Raw genomic sequence first — 16,741 nt, 5'->3', positions numbered from 1 at the left:
AGTGCAGAGAGTAGAAAATACATAGGAAATTATAATTTGCCATCATGATGTTGTGTTGAGACAGCTGTAACTCAATATTTCATTATGGTTTTTTCCCCCACGTTTGTGTAAAGAAAGATACTTTTTTTTTGCTAAAGTTATGCAAGGAAAATAAATAGCTTATGACACACAGAGAACAGTGGAACAGACCAGTAAGGCCTCCTCATTCACACTACGGAAATTCTGCCCTCCAGAATCGGGGCATGTATGCCGCAATCTGTCCTGAACAGTATGTTCCGTCCTGTTCACTACAATGTAGTCATGGGACTTCGGGGCAAATTCCCTCTAGAAGATTGAACAATATGTGGCATGGGATATGAGGATGGGATATAAGGACAGAATATAAGGACAAGATATGAGGACAGAATATGAGGACAGGATATGAGGACAGAATATGAGGACAGGATATGAGGACAGGATATGAGGAAGGGATATGAGGATGGGATATAAGGACAGAATATGAGGACAGAATATGAGGACAGAATATAAGGACAGGATATGAGGACAGAATATGAGGATTGGATATGAGGACAGGATATAAGGACAGGATATGAGGACAGGATATGAGGACAGAATATGAGGACAGGATATAAGGACAGGATATGAGGACAGGATATGAGGACGAGATATGAGGACAGGATATGAGGACAAGATATGAGGATAGGATATGAGGACAGGATATGAGGACGAGATATGAGGACAGAATATAAGGACAGGATATGAGGACAGAATATGAGGACAGGATATGAGGATAGGATATGAGGATGGGATATAAGGACAGAATATGAGGACAGAATATGAGGACAGAATATAAGGACAGGATATGAGGACAGGATATGAGGATTGGATATAAGGACAGGATATGAGGACAGGATATAAGGACAGGATATGAGGACAGAATATGAGGACAGGATATAAGGACAGGATATGAGGACAGGATATGAGGACGAGATATGAGGACAGGATATGAGGACAAGATATGAGGATAGGATATGAGGACAGGATATGAGGACAGGATATGAGGACGAGATATGAGGACAGAATATAAGGACAGGATATGAGGACAGAATATGAGGACAGGATATGAGGATAGGATATGAGGATGGGATATAAGGACAGAATATGAGGACAGAATATGAGGACAGAATATAAGGACAGGATATGAGGACAGGATATGAGGATTGGATATAAGGACAGAATATGAGGACAGCATATGAGGACAGGATATGAGGACAGGATATGAGGACGAGATATGAGGACGAGATATGAGGACAGGATACGAGGACGGGATATGAGGACAGAATATGAGGACAGGATATGAGGACAGGATATGAGGACAGGATATGAGGACAAGATATGAGTATAGGATATGAGGACAGGATATGAGGACGAGATATGAGGACAGAATATAAGGACAGGATATGAGGACTGGATATGAGGATGGGATATAAGGACAGAATATAAGGACAGGATATGAGGATAGGATATGAGGACAGGATATGAGGACGAGATATGAGGACAGAATATAAGGACTGGATATGAGGATGGGATGTAAGGACAGAATACGAGGACAGAATATAAGGACAGGATATGAGGGCAGGATATGAGGTCGGGCTATGAGGACAAGATATGAGGTCAGGATATATGAACGGGATATGAGGTCAGACTATGAGGATGAGATATAATGATGGGATATGAGGGCAGGATATGAGAATGGGATACAAGGATGAGATATGAGGACAGAATATAAGGACAGGATATGAGGACGGGATATGAGAATGGTATATTAGCTCAGGATATATGGAAGGGATATAAGGATGGGATATGAGGACGAGATAAAAAGGCAGAATATGAGGTCAGAATATGAGGACGGGATATGAGGTCAGGATATATGAATGGGATATGAGGTCAGAATCTGAGGACAGAATATGAGGTCAGGATATATGGACAGGTTATAAGGTTGGGATATGAAGACTGGATATAAGGGTGGGATATGAGAACGGGATATGACCATGTCTGAATGAAAGGAAGACACAACTTCAGCAGCTGATAAGTACTGGAAGGATAAGGATTTTAAATAGAAGTAATTTACAGATCTGTATAACTTTCTGGCACCAGTTGATTTGACAATATTTTTTCTCTGGAGTACCCCTTTAATTAAGTTATGTTTGTTTTCAGTTAACAAAATAGAATCTCCTTTCACTTAAGGAGTTGTCTGGTGTAGAAAACATTCTCATACACCATATTAGGAAACTCCAAATGAATATGGTGTGGGGATGTTGTCCCTGGTCATACCCTGATCTCTTGGCCAGAGTTCAAAGTGGGTGCAGAGAGTGTGCTGGAGGACATTACTCGTCTTGCATTACACAGTAAACCCATTGATTTGCATGGGCACAATGTAATACTTCATTTCCCCTGTGGTGGCGCTGCAGGTAAATTGAACACTTACTGGCAGCCTTCCTCATAGATTACAGTCAATACTGCGATCCACTTATTGCCAAGAAACCCTTCTAAGAGGTACAGATTGTCCAAAGTGGACATCCCCTTTAAGAGAGATATTTGCAGAAGCTTGAATATACTTTTTGTGAGTTAAATTACCTATAAAATAAAGGACAAGTCCCAACTGTTTCTGGATAAAACTGGGTGAGTTGATTATTTGTCTCGCTTGCCCATCAGCAGAAATAGAATTCAATTATTGTCTACATGGCACCTTGTGGAAACTATTGCTGGATTCTGTTTCAGCGAGACGATGTAGTATATTAAGGAAGCCTCCTGCGGTTCGCACCGGCTGGACATTCATTACCGTTCACAGCGCCTGTTGGATGAAAGTACCGATCACCAAAGTTGTTCAGGTTTAGACCTTTATATAGTGTATATTTTTCCATTGTGCAGACAAGTGTGGTGAAGTGTGTAACAGGAGATGTCAACAGTTAAAAAAACACCGCCAAGATTATAGTCATTTTACTTAGCCCCTCAAGCAGACGCAGTAAGGCATTGTTTGGTACTTTATTTTTTGTTGTGTTATTACATTATATTCGTTGTCATTATGACTGTCATAGCCCTCCTACGCTTTTTACCATTTGGAATATAACATGTTGATGTTTTAAAATTTAAACCTGGGTGGTCATTTTAATATAGTGAATGTATCTTTGCTGTACTTTAGGGGGGCTACAGCTGTGGTTTGAACTGGTGGTAGTGTTTGTTTTTATTCATGACCAGCTGAGTACCCGGTGCTGCCCGGTTTTGCCTACCTTATCCTTGTGGGGGAGGAAAAGCAACAAAGGAGGAAGCTTTTGTCCTCATATCCCATCCCTAAATCCTGACCCCATATCCCCTCCTCATATTCCAACCTCATATCCAGTCCTCATATTTTTTTCTCATACTTCGACACCATATCCCGTCCTCATATCCCATCTTCATATGCCATCCCTATATCGTGTCCTCATATCCCATCCTCATATCCCGACCTCATATCCCATCCTCATATCCCATCCTTATATCCTGTCCCTATTTCCCGACCTCATATCCTGTCCTCATATCCCGTCCCTATATCCCAACCCCATATCCCGACCTCATACCCCGTCCCTATATCCTGTCTCTATATGCCGACCTCATATCCCGTCCCTATATCCCAACCCCATATCCCGTCCTCATATCCCGTCCCTATATCCCAACCCCATATCCCGACCTCATATCCAGACCTCATATCCTGTCCTCAAATCTCGTCCTCAAATCCCGTCCTCATATCCTGTCCCTATATCCCGTCCCTATATCCCGTCCCTATATCCAGACCCCATATCCTGTCCTAATATCCTGTCCTCATATCCTGTCCTCATATGCCGTCCCCATATCCCGACCTCATATCCCGACCTCATATCCTGACCTCATATCCCCAGGGTTAGGCAGCCCACATTCTACCATCATTTGATTAACATTGGATACAGTGAATTAGAGTAGATGAGCTGGCGACCCTGGGCCTTTTCTATGCTGGGGAACACCCCCTGGGCACTTGAGAATCATTTACATATCAACACACAGGCCTATATCATAGCAACTGAAAGGACCATGGTGATTAAAGGAGTACTTCGCCCCTAGAAATCTTAACCCCTATCCAAAGGATAGGGGATAAGATGTCTGATCACGGGGGTCCCCCCGCTGGGGACCCACACATTCTCCCTGCTGCACCCAGCGTTCATTTGGAGCATTGGGTGCAGCGTCGGAGGCTCGTGACGTCACGGCCACACCCACTCATGATGTAATGGCCACAAGCCCGACATTGCCAGTCATCCAGCACGGAGTGATGTTCGCTCCGTGCACCGGAAGTCTTGGGTGCCGCAGCCGAGATTGTGAGGGTCCCCAGTTGCAGGACCCCCACGATCAGACATCTTATCTCCCATCCTTTGGAGAGGGGATAAGATGTCTAGGGGCAGAGTATCCCTTTAAATAAGTTTGCCTGGAATCCTGATAAGAAGCCCCATCTTGCTCAGGCTTATACAGCTTCTGACAGATGATATGTAAATGATTAATTTTAAGTTCCTTAGGCCATTAATGTCTGATCATTGGAGTCCGGAGCAACTTACTGTATTAAAGGGCAACCACAAGCATAGCGCCAAACATATCAGTGTGGCTGTGTCTAGTACTACACCTGAGTCCTGTATGGTCAAGCCATTATGCCTGTGTTAACAATGAAATATGAAGGGACACTTCACTTTGCTCATGGGTGTTGATTAAGCCATTGATGGGTTATCTTTTGTAGGAAACCCATTCCACGTACTCTATTAGGGAATCCAGAGTTAATAGAAAAAGGTCCTCCATCATCCCTTGCCTGGGGAATAGAAAGGTAATAAAGATAATTTCTCTCTGGGGACCTGCCTTGTCCTGCATTGCATAGACAACCCTTTTAATTTGAAAAACACTGTGTAATGCAAAATTTCACCTGTGGTGGCGCTGCAGAGAAATCGAATCCTTACCGCCTGGTTTACCCACAGATAACCCCTTTTCATTGGTGATTCCAGTAGGGGGCAGTTTGTGATCTGTTTGTTATCAAGGCACCTTACTGTCAGATAAGGATTATCCAAAAGCGGAGAACCCCTTTATACCATGGAAAACCAGCCATAGTTAAAGGGGTATTCCAGGAAAAAACTTTTTTTTTTCTTTTTAGATCATCTGGCTCCAGAAAGTTAAACAGATTTGTAAATGACTTCTATTAAAAAAATCTTAATCCTTCCAATAATTATCAGCTGCTGAAGTTGAGTTGTTCTTTTCTGTCTAAGTGCTCTCTGATGACACGTGTCTCGGGAGCTGTCCAGCGTAGAAGCAAATTCCCATAGCAAACCTGTTCTGCTCTGTGCAGTTCCGATGGGAATTTGCTTCTACTCTGGACAGCTCCCGAGACACATGTCATCAGAGAGCACTTAGGCAGAAAAGAACAATTCAACTTCAGCAGCTCATAAGTACTGAAAGGATTAAGATTTTTTAATAGAAGTAATTTACAAATCTGTTTAAATTTCTGGAGCCAGTTGATATATATATAAAAAAAAGCTTTTTCCTGGATAACCCCTTTAAGTATAAAAAACCTGTTTAGACTGCCTGGTAATTGCCAGGTATTATGCATGCAATGACTGAAGGGCAGATATTGGCATAAGATATTGTTGTGTCTTGAGCATATTTATATTTTAAAAGCCCCTTTTCACATCGTTTTAATTTTCTTCCGCTACCGAGCGTGTTCTGCAGAAGAATGAGCCTGAAGCACTAGAAACGCACTGCCTTTCTTAACTTTACATAGTGTATTGTATAATAATTACATAATAGGTGGATTATTTGACATTTATTTCCATGACTATTACCAACAAGGATTTTTTTAAACATGAAACTTCAGAAAGCAGCAATTTTCCATCAAAAGGAGAAAACGGCGCTGCGGCATGTGAAAGAAGAGGTTTTGTGTTCTAGGTACTGTAGAGAGGGCTGCGCTCACAAACCTTCCGCGCATATATTATGAATGGCTTTTTGGGGATGTTGCTAGGCAACCAATAAACATATCTAATTAAAGTAAACGTGAAATATATTTATGTAGCTTTTTAGTGTTCGCTTCCATGTTATGTCATTTTCCTACATTACATAACTCCGGTCCTGCCTACAGGGACTAAGCATTATAATATTGCCGCATGGTGGTAACTAAACTTTTATATTGTGATTATTTTTTTTAGTGCATTTTCCTTTATTCCGTATTTTCTACATTGACTAGAAAAGTTCTCCCTTTTTTTGGACTAAATTTTTTCAAAAGTTACAACGTACTCCGACTAAGTATTATTCTGGTATTTTGTACTAGACCATAAGAGAACAAAAGCTACAGGTATTTATCTAATCAATAAAAATAACATATACACTAGGCCATTAGGGAACAACATATTAAAGGGGTACTCCGGTGAAAAACTTTTTTTTTTTATATCAACTGGTGCCAGAAAGTTAAACAGATTTGTAAATTACTTCTATTAAAAAATCTTAATCCTTCCTGTACTTATTAGCTGCTGAATACTACAGCAGAAATTATTTTCTTTTTGAAACATAGAGCTCTCTGCTGACATCATGACCACAGTGCTCTCAGCTGACATCTCTGTCCATTTTAGGAACTGTCCCGAACAGCATATGTTTGCTATGGGGATTTCCTAAAATGGACAGAGATGTCAGCAGAGAGCACTGTGGTCATGATGTCAGCAGAGAGCTCTGTGTTTCAAAAAGAAAATAATTTCCGCTGTAGTATTCAGCAGCTAATAAGTACTGGAAGGATTAAGATTTTTTAATAGAAGTAATTTACAAATCTGTTTAACTTTCTGGCACCAGTTGATTAAAAAAAAAAAAGGATTTCACCGGAGTACCTCTTTAACTGATATACACTAAACCATCAGGGGGAAAAAAAAATATTAATTTATATATGTTAAATCACCAGGGAGTAAAATATTACATTTTATACACTAGACCACCAGGAACAAAATATTAAATTATATATACGCCAAAGCACCAGGGAAAAAAATTGAAAAATATTAACTTATATACACACCACACCACCAGGGGAAAAAAAATTAAAATATTAACTTATATACACACCAGACCGCCAGTGAGTGAAAAAATAAAAAAATAGTAACTTAAGTACGCGCCAGACCACCAGGGGGAATACCTTTTATATATTAGACCACAAAGAAAAAAAAATATTAACTTTATAGATTAGGTCACCAAAAAACAAAATATTGACTTATATACACACACTTGACCACCAGGAAAAAAATATTCACTTATTTAAACACACTAGGCAACCAGTATATACACTAGACCATTAAAAAAATACTAATGAACTAATACACAATAGAATGGTACAATATACAATAGAATTAACTAATACACAATAGAAGCGGGGTACAAAATATTAACTTACCCGTATTAATTGGCGTATAACACGCACTTTTAAAACTTAAATTTAAGGCAAAAAGTCTGCCTGTGTGTTATACGCCGATAAATCTTCTGGTCACTGATTTAAAGCGGCCGCAGCAGCGACAGCTTGTTGAGTATTAGCAACACGGCTGCGGCCACTTTAAATCAGTGACCAGTGGCGGCTCCTCCCCGCTCTGCTTTTAATTTTTCTTACCTCCCCCTCCCTCATCATTCCCCCTTTTCCCTGCTTTTCATATATATATATATATATATATATATATATATATAATTATTTTTTTTTTTTTTCCCTTACCTGGCTGTGCTTCGGCAGGCCAGGTCAGGCGGGGGGTCTCGCGGGCTGTGGTCAGTGAAGCAGATGAATGACGTCCTCTCCCGGCTTCTCTGTGCGGCATCAGGGACGTCACTTTTCATTTCCTGTAGTCGCCGCACTGCAAACTCTGACTAGCGGCAGTTACAGGAAATGAAAAGTGACGTCCTTGATGCCGCGCAGAGAAGCCGGGAGAGGACACCACTCATCTGCTTCACTGACAGCAGCCCGCATGACCCCCCGCCTGACCTGGCCTGCCGAAGCACAGCCAGGTAAGGGGAAAAAAAAAAAAAAATATATATATATATATATATATATATATATATATATATATGAAAAGCAGGGAAAAGGGGGAATGATGAGGGAGGGAAAGAATAGCATAGGAGGAACATGATGGGGGGATGATGAGACAGGGTGGGGGATGATGAGACAGGGTGGGGGATGATGAGACAGGGGGAAATGATGAGGGGGGGATGATGAGGGAGGGGAAGAATAGCATAGGAGGAACATGATGGGGGATGATGAGACAGGGTGGGGGATGATGAGACAGGGTGGGGGATGATGAGACAGGGGGAAATGATGAGGGGGGGATGATGAGGGAGGGGAAGAATAGCATAGGAGGAACATGATGGGGGATGATGAGACAGGGTGGGGGATGATGAGACAGGGGGAAATGATGAGGGGGGGAATTATCAGGGGCATGATGAGACAGGGTGGGGGATGATGAGACAGGGAGAAATTATGAGGGGGGGAGTGATCGGGGGCATGATGAGACAGGGTGGGGGATGATGAGACAGGGGGAAATGATGGTGGGGAGGCACTAAAGGCTTAATGTCTGTATGGCTAGTGGTGGTCTATGATAGGGGGAAATGATGAGACATGGGGGGGTGATGAGACATGAGGGGTGGCAATGAGAGGGGTAAATGTGGCACAGGGACTGATAAAATGATGTGGCACAGGAGGGGACAGGACCAAACTGAGGTGTAGAAGATAACGAAGTTGGGGGGATGATGTGGCATTAAGTCCAAGTCATTTACTTTACATTTTATTTTTTTTTACTTAAAATGGGGGTGCGTGTTATACGCCGATAAATGCCGTATATACATAAGACCACCAGGTGTAACCCTCTGATTAGACTGCAGGGTATTAGCTCTGTATGTTACCACAGTCTACTAGGTATTCATTCTCTATTATACCCTAGACCAGAAGAAAAACAAACATGTAAACCCCCTCATCTACCCCAGATCACCAAGGAAGAAGGGCACTACCATGGGCCACCAGTGGTAGATCTCTAACATTAATCTTTACCCTAGACCACCAGGGAATTTTTTTTTTCTTATTTTCTCTTATACAATCCTAGGTTCATCCTATATTGTCTGAAACAAACAGAGTTTAATCCCATATCAGTTTGTAGCTGCTGTATCTATCTCCCATCATTCCTTACACTCTATGCACGCTGCAGTATGTTGCTGCCATAAGCTGCCATAAGCTGCCATGTTTCTAAAAAAAAAAAAGCGTGCATTTACATGACAATTTTGCTATCGAGCAGATACATTTAAATGCATGAAAAGTGTTTTCTTTTGACTATTTTTGCCTTGTTTATGCCTGTACATTTTTTGTAGAATAGAATGATGAAGGATACTACACCTTTCTATCTGTATACTCGGGGTATGCATTTTATGCATAATTAAATATATAGGTACAATAATACATGTATGTTAAAAAAAAGTCATGACATTTGCATAAAGTTGTATACGGTTGCATATGTTTTTTGGTATACAGAATATATTTCATGTATATGCAAAATGCTCATTAAAAATGTGATGTGAACCTGGCCTAACTCTGTAAAATTGTGTCTGATAGAAGATGCTATGATTTTTTTTTTTTTGGGGGGGGGGGGATGTTCTAGATCAGGCATAGGCAACCTTCAGCACTGCAGATGTTTTGGACTACATCTCCCATGATGCTTTAGCAGTATTTTGTCTGTAAGAGCATAATGGGAGATGTAGTCCAAAACACCTGCAGTGCCGAAGGTTGCCTATGCCTGCACTAGATGATATATTGGCTATAGTGTCATTGTACACCTATGTGCATCAGATATTGGGGGAGTTAGTTTTAGTAAGATGGGGGTGATCTCAAATTCTCCAAAATTCTTCTTACTTGCTGGCCGTGATCTTTGGCCCGGCACCCCTGTCATTCGGGTAAGGGAGCGAACTGTGCTCTGTGCCCGAGGACTGGCGATGCCGGCTGCCACATTCCCTCTATTCAAGTCTATTATGGGAAGATGCATGATGGCTCTGTACTAACCATCACGCCCCCTCCCATAGACATGAATGGAGTGGGTGTGGCATGACATCACAAACGCAGAAGCTGCTAGCTTCCATGTTCCAGACGCCGTATCTGCTGGCCCGGAGATCGAGGGGTCCTTAGTGGCGGGACCTCCGTGATCTAACATCTTATCACCGGTCCTTTAGATAGGGGATAAGATGTGTGTGGCGGAGTACCTCTTTAAATTGTACTTATTTTTTGGACATGGTCCGAAATCTCTGAGACACATGTTGGGCTGTAGAGTTATTGGTCAGATGCACTCATCATATTCACTAATATAATTTCCCTCGACCATAAAATATCATTGTCAAAGTGCAGTATTCCTAGCACCATTCGTGTTCATAGGAACCAACATGGCAGAAACTGCTGGTAAAAGTCAGGAGCACATAAAAAAGATGAAAGAGAGTGGAAAAGTGAGCAATGGGACTGACACCGAGAGGGCCCGCAAGGAAATAGAGTGTGATGGAGATTCACAGAGCTGACATTTACCCAGAGACCCTTTCGGTGCTTCCCATAGAACAGTGTCATCGCTGTCACATCCAATACTGCCGGCTCCCCTGGATACACAGGGGCAATTTCACATCATTTAAATGCAACATCCTCTAAGTGTCCAACATGAGACATTCCTTAGTTTCAAGCAGATTAAGAATGAGCAATGCGCTCAGGCATGTGAATCAGGAAATGTCAGCGCTAAGCGTGCGGACAGAAAATCCCTCAGTGCATTTACCTAAGTCCTGACAATAGTTTTTTTTGTTTGTTTGTTTTATTCGGTAAACCTCTATTGTGTTCTTCATAGAATCTATGACGGTGAAGTCAAAACCTTGATGGACAGTCATCACCAAAAATGTTTTACTCAAAACCTAAATTAAAAAATTAGGATTAAGAATGGAAAGACAAAATTTCTAAACACTTTGACTGATCTAAAACTTCAGTTTATTAACATTTTATGACCAGTTAAACAATAAAACAATTTAAAAAATGCTGTCAAGGTAAAAGCAACAGGGAATTCAGACCGGATCCAGATAAAACCATCTCCTTTATTAAATTACCTTAAAACATAATCCACACGACATGGAGATGTGCGAAGCAAACATCATGATAGCCTATGGAAAAGATCCAGCTGTTATATTAAACCTTTTCCAGTAATCACTGTATATTTACAAATGGTTAAAAAATGTTTGTCTTGTCCCTGCAGCAATTTCCTGTGTGTCTCAGCTGACAAGTGTGGGCGGGTCAAGCAGGGCTCTGTACACTGAGGACAAGCAGGGCTCTGTACACTGAGGACAAGCAGGGTTCTGGGCACTGAGGACAAGCAGGGCTCTGTACACTGAGGACAAGCAGGGCTCTGTGTACTGAGGACAAGCAGGGCTCTGTGCACTGAGGACAAGCAGGGCTCTGTACACTGAGGACAAGCAGGGCTCTGTACACTAAGGACAAGCAGGACTCCTTACACTGAGGACAAGCAGGGCTCCGTACACTGAGGACAAGCAGGGCTCCGTACACTGAGGACAAGCAGGGCTCTGTGCACTGAGGACAAGCAGGGCTCTGTACACTGAGGACAAGCAGGGCTCTGTACACTGAGGACAAGCAGGGCTCTGTACACTGAGGACAAGCAGGGCTCTGTACACTGAGGACAAGCAGGGCTCTGTACACTGAGGACAAGCAGGGCTCTGTACACTGAGGACAAGCAGGGCCCTGTACACTGAGGACAAGCAGGACTCCTTACACTGAGGACAAGCAGGACTCCTTACACTGAGGACAAGCAGGGCTCTGTACACTGAGGACAAGCAGGGCTCGGTACACTGAGGACAAGCAGGGCTCTGTACACTGAGGACAAGCAGGGCTCTGTACACTGAGGACAAGCAGGGCTCTGTACACTGAGGACAAGCAGGGCTCTGTACACTGAGGACAAGCAGGGCTCTGTACACTGAGGACAAGCAGGGCTCTGTACGCTGAGGACAAGCAGGGCTCTGTACACTGAGGACAAGCAGGGCTCTGTACACTGAGGACAAGCAGGGCTCTGTACACTGAGGACAAGCAGGGCTCTGTACACTGAGGACAAGCAGGGCTCTGTACACTGAGGACAAGCAGGGCTCTGTACACTGAGGACAAGCAGGGCTCTATACACTGAAGCTTGTGCCACACAGAGTCACACATGCAATAGCTGCAGGGACAAGACAGCATTTTTCATTCATAAATATAGACATTTTTAACCAATATATATTACAAATATACATATAATATTATTATCTGTATAATATAAAAAAGTGTTTGCAAATGAAAGAGGCCATTTAACTTATTTAAAAAAAAAAATGTTTTCCAGAAATTTTCAAAACGCAGGAGAGGGTTAATTGAGATTTGCTGAAACATACAATGTGTGCAACTTTCTTGGACGCTTAAACTTAAACAGCCTCGGGAGCCCTGAGACATATTGATTACAATTACATGATCTCGCCGAGTTTGATTCGGATGACTCAATTGCTTTATGTTTCAGGGCATACAAAGCACAGCAAGAGACGAGGAAGCTGACTGTAGATTTGCAGCAGTGTTAGAGAAAAAACATTTTTATGTTATGTTACTGTTTTGTGTCCTTTGATTTTTTGAGAGTTGGCTTTAGTTATTAGAAACATTTTACAACTTTTTATGTAATGCAGAAGGCGGCCAGGTCAGTCTATGGGTTTGATGCATTAACAGCGGTCAATAAAATCAGGGTAAATGAGGATGGGACATTCATTAGCAATCCTACAAATCTATATGCTTAGAGGATCCAGATATAACCACAGACAGGTACAGATTGATCATTAGATGTAAACCTGCGGTTACAAGAAGCAATTGTGAGTTTATAGGGATACTCTGCCCCTAGACATCTTATCCCCTATCCAAATTTGGTGGCCCAGTACGGGAGGTGTTACCCCGTACCCTTGCTGCCTTGTCCAGCAGCCCCCCTTCAGTGTCCCCTGGGCTCCCTTGTACTTGTTTCCCCCCTGTACATATGTTCTGCATTGTAATGTACCGTATTTTTCGTGGTATAAGACGCACTTTTTCTTCCCCAAAACTGGGGGGAAAAAGTCGGTGCGTCTTATACGGCAAATACACCCCTATCGCGGCGGTCCCTGCGGCCATCAACGGCCGGGACCCGCGGCTAATACAGGACATCACCGATCGCGGTGATGCCCTGTATTAACCCTTCAGACGCGGCGATCAAAGCTGACCGCCGCGTCTGAAGAGAAAGTGACACTAACCCGGCTGTTCAGTCGGGCTGTTCGGGACCGTCGCGATTTCACCGCGGCGGTCCCGAACAGCCCGACTGAATAGCCGGGTTAGTGCTTACAGGACACTGGGGGGGACCTTACCTGCCTCCTTGGTGTCTTCTCTGTTCAGGGATCCCCTGTATGCCGGTGCTCTCCTTCCTCGTCATCACGTTGTTGCGTACGTGCGTTGGCGTGCATAACGACGTGATGACGGCGACGGAGAGCGAGGATACCCAGCCGGCAGCAGAGACGTTCCGGAGCGACGGGGACAGCGATGGAGCGACATCCAGGGCAGCGGTGACACGTGAGTATTACCTCCTCCTGCAGTGGTCTTCAATCTGCGGACCTCCAAATGTTGCAAAACTACAACTCCCAGTTGGCTGTCCGGGCATGCTGGGAGTTGTAGTTTTGCAACATCTGGAGGTCCGCAGGTTGAAGACCACTATTGGGTTCAAAATCTTTATTTTTTTAGATTTTGACCCTAAAAGTTGGGTGTGTCTTATACGCCGGTGCGTCCTATAGGGCGAAAAATACAGTATTATAAAATGTCCTGTTGCTTTAAGAGTTATACCATGTGATAGGTCATGTGATTGTTACCCAGGAGGTATCAGTGACCAGGAGACCCCAAGAGTCACCTATGGGCTCCCTGCTAGTCTCCCCCATATAAGCCCTGGGAGGAGCTAGCTCACTCTCTTTTCTTTTTGGAGATAAGTCTTTGCTGAGGTCAGTCGTGCCTAGTGTGTGTGTCCAGAGTGTTGGAGGCCTCAAAGTCAAGTCCTGCAGCCACCATCAAATGCAAGTAAGCTACAGTCATAGCTTTGTCAGTCTTCATTCTGTCAGTCCCTGTCATCTGTCAAGGCAGCGTGGCCTGCATTACATTGTCCAGTCCTACTACAAGTCCCGGCAAGCCCTTAAGGTCTCTGAGTCACTGGTCATCTCCGTGGTCCCTGGCTGAACTGTATAGACTTTACCAACTGTCTACCCTCGTTATCCGTAACTTGGCGTTGGAGTTATTATTGCCCCCGTGCCTAGCCCAGGATACCTTTGGGTGGTATCGAGGATAAACCACGCCCTGGCGTCACAAATACAAGGGGCTAATGCCATCTGTCCCTAGGGTAATTCCATCTCCCCTGCATCACACCCCGTTACCACAACTTTTGCCGTCCTACGAACAGGATACGGGTTTGCGCCTTATGCCACAAGTCCTCCTCCCTAGTCTGGACTGTGTCTGTTCGCCTCCTCCCATAGACTTGCATTGAGGGTGGCGTGGCCGTGCAATCACGAGCCTCTGGCACTGCACCCGACGCTCTAAGCAAACACCGGGTACAGCAGGGAGATCGCAAGGGTCCTTTAGATAGGGGATAAAGAGTACCCCTTTATTAGCAACCTAATCTACAGCTTGGTAAACACAGGAGAAACCAGAAGGTCTGTGCCTCTAAAGTGCTTCCTTTATAATTGTTTTGCAATGTTTTCCACTCCACTGTGGTCTGTATACAGCCGAAACTTTTAGATCTTATCAGAAAGTAAAAGGGTTATCTTGAGAAAAATATAATGCATAAAAAGATGTACTCACCTGCTGCCAATCCCGCACTGGTGCTGATCCCACTGATCAGGGTTTTCTATGCTCTGTCTATGCCAAGGAAGTACCCAACACTTCTAAATGTGATCATTTTTCTCCAGTGTCAGGAAATCTCTTCAACACCGGGGCCTAATTTTGTAGGAGAAATCATCTCCATTATGTCATAAGGATAATAATACCATAACTCTGTTATCAATTATTAGTTATAGTCAACAAAAATTATGAAAATATTATGACCTTTATTTGCCAAAAATATACAATATACAAACAATGCAATTCACCCTCCCTATGCCCAACTATTTACCCAGATTTGAGTTCTATAGTGTCAGTTGTGCTAGGAAATAACTTTTGCAATATTATAAAATATATATATATATATATATATATATTTGACACATCGATATGTTTTTTTTTTAGTAACTAGGCAATTCCCTAAAAGGCTGGGGTAAAAGCAAAAAAAAAAAAATTATCTTCCCTGAATTCCTGCAACCATTGCGATGGAACCCGGTCTTGTTCTGCTATACTTTGCAGATCAGACACACCATGTTTAATTCAACTGAGGAAACTCAGCATGTGACTCTAAACGCTTCATTTATTTGTTTTTTTCTTTTAATAAATAGGTATTGTCCTTTTAAAAAAAATGTTACACAAATCAATAGAGCAAGTGAATGTATCTCAGCAGAGAAAAATATTAATACTTTTCCTCTTGAGGAAAGGTCAATCCATCTTGAGAGACAAGAAAAGTAGTCAGCCCACTAGGGTATAGGTAACATGCTGCACATAGGGAGATGGAGAATTTGCAGAGACAGAAGAAGAGAAAGACACATATAGCTCTAGATAATGTTAACACGGACATAAGTGCGCCCGTCGGAAGTGCTGTGCTGCTGAGCTTCAGACAGTGTGGAAGGTAGGCCTAAAACTCGTATTGACTTCAATGGGCAGTGACAGTGGTAGTGACAAATCACCAGGCCCAGATGGGAATTAAGTAGTGTAATAGACAGACCCCTATTTTTAATATTCAGGGACTCTATAGTAACAGGGACTGTTCCCTAGGACTGGTGCATGGCAAATGTGGTGCCAATATTTTATATATATATATATATATATATATATATATATATATATATATTTTTTTTTTTTTTTTTTTTTTATTTATTTATTAATTCTTTATAACATTATAAAAGTTGACACAAAACCAACTTTTCCATCAAAAAGAAAATTGAAAATTATATCCCCAAACCCAACCAACAATATCCATTAATCAACCTTTAAAATCAATTCTACTTTAATCTTCCCATTACAATATTCCTTATTTAACTTACTACTTGAGGCCTGCAGTCCTCCCTTCGCCTTCATCCCTCCCTCCCCCCACCTCCCCCCTCCTAACTGTCTTTTGTCGCTTCCCCTACTGTTCACACCCTTTCCACCCCTATGTCATCCCCTATTTCTATTACCTTAGCAACAGGAGCGAGTAAGTTAAGAAATAAATCAATTAACCAGAAACACAGATTTGGGGGTACCAACCCCCCATAAAGAGACAGGATCAAGGAGAGGAGGGAGGTAGGAGGAGAAGGAAAAAAAAACAACACACATACATCACTCCCATCACCTCTTGATTTTTAATATTTTTTCTTTTATTATTTTCCTTTTTACCTCTTATTTTTTCCTACCCATTTCTCCCCCGACTTGCCGAACCTAGGCTGCCCCCTTTACTGGTTGCAGCCTCTGGCCGACTACCCCCCAACCCCCCAGGGCGGTATTTAACTCACCCCGGACTGTCAGGGTGGTGAG

General features: G+C 42.7%; 1 protein-coding gene and 1 long non-coding RNA gene across 9 annotated transcripts in view; one reads left to right on the top strand and one right to left on the bottom strand.

Moving 5' to 3' along the window:
• The window catches only part of ELFN1 (extracellular leucine rich repeat and fibronectin type III domain containing 1), a 581,118-nt gene that overhangs the window by 337,964 nt on the left and 226,413 nt on the right, over window positions 1-16,741 (top strand). The gene's annotated exons all lie outside the window — the stretch shown is intronic.
• LOC130284826 (uncharacterized) overlaps window positions 2,679-16,741 on the bottom strand; it is a 53,404-nt gene continuing 39,341 nt past the window's right edge. The window contains exon 3 of the long non-coding RNA XR_008847153.1: window positions 2,679-2,854. This is a non-coding gene — a long non-coding RNA (uncharacterized LOC130284826). The remainder of the gene's footprint in view (window positions 2,855-16,741) is intronic.

The sequence above is a fragment of the Hyla sarda genome, chromosome 8 (assembly GCF_029499605.1).
Source record: "Hyla sarda isolate aHylSar1 chromosome 8, aHylSar1.hap1, whole genome shotgun sequence".
NCBI lineage: Eukaryota > Metazoa > Chordata > Amphibia > Anura > Hylidae > Hyla > Hyla sarda.
The sequence above is the reverse complement of the archived record's forward strand: the minus strand, read 5'-3'. Positions and strand labels throughout refer to the sequence as shown.